The following is a 1195-nucleotide window of genomic DNA, read 5'->3' as shown; positions in this document are numbered from 1 at the left end:
ATTGCCATTTGGTTGGCTTTGACGTTCGAACGAGTTGCCTATGCTTTCCTAGTGGAAGCTTGTTGCGAAAAGTATGTCCCTCGAAAGTTGCCTGTTGCGTTTGTTATTCGCATTCGCGCTAACCGGTGCTTGCTCGGCCTCTCTAAATGTTTTCGCGCGTTCGTCGGGCTTTTTAGTCCTTCGGGGGGTGATTCGTTTTGGGGGGCTGGTGCACAGTGTACGTCGTGGCGCGTGAGTTGTGTTCGGTTTGTGGGAGTTGGACGGATCCCTGCCTGTGCAGCGAACTCCACTGGTGCATTCCTCCATGTCCCTCGGGTTGTCTTCGACTCGCCTTCGGGTTGCCTGCGCTTCCCTAGTGGAAGGTGCCTTGCGAAAAGCGTGTCCCTCGGGTAATTGCCATTTGGTTGGCTTTGACGTTCGAACGAGTTGCCTATGCTTTCCTAGTGGAAGCTTGTTGCGAAAAGTATGTCCCTCGAAAGTTGCCTGTTGCGCTTGTTACTTGCATTCGCGCTAACCGGTGCTTGCTCGGCCTCCCTAAATGTTTTCGTGCGTTCGTCGGGCTTCTTAGTCCTTCGGGGGGTGATTCGTTTTGGGGGGCTGGTGCACAGTGTACGTCGTGGCGCGTGAGTTGTGTTCGGTTTGTGCGAGTTGGACGGATCCCTGCCTGTGCAGCGAACTCCACTGGTGCATTCCTCCATGTCCCTCGGGTGATCGCCTTTAGGTTGTCTTCGACTCGCCTTCGGGTTGTCTGCGCTTCCCTAGTGGAAGGTGCCTTGCGAAAAGCATGTCCCTCGGGTAATTGCCATTTGGTTGGCTTTGACGTTCGAACGAGTTGCCTGTGCTTTCCTAGTGGAAGCTTGTTGCGAAAAGTATGTCCCTCGAAAGTTGCCTGTTGCGCTTGTTATTTGCGTTCGCGCTAACCGGTGCTTGCTCGGCCTCCCTAAATGTTTTCGCGCATTCGTCGGGCTTCTTGGTCCTTCGGGGGGTGATTCGTTTTGGGGGGCTGGTGCATAGTGTACGTCGTGGCGCGTGAGTTGTGTTCGGTTTGTGCGAGTTGGACGAATCCCTGCCTGTGCAGCGAACTCCACTGGTGCATTCCTCCATGTCCCTCGGGTAAATGCCTTAAAGGTTGTCTTCGACTCGCCTTCGAGTTGCCTACGCTTCCCTCGTGGTAAAGGTCCTTGCGAAAAGCCCT

Source organism: Camellia sinensis, chromosome 6 (assembly GCF_055761805.1).
Source record: "Camellia sinensis isolate YWXY chromosome 6, ASM5576180v1, whole genome shotgun sequence".
Lineage (NCBI taxonomy): Eukaryota > Viridiplantae > Streptophyta > Magnoliopsida > Ericales > Theaceae > Camellia > Camellia sinensis.
Note: the sequence above shows the minus strand (reverse complement) of the source record.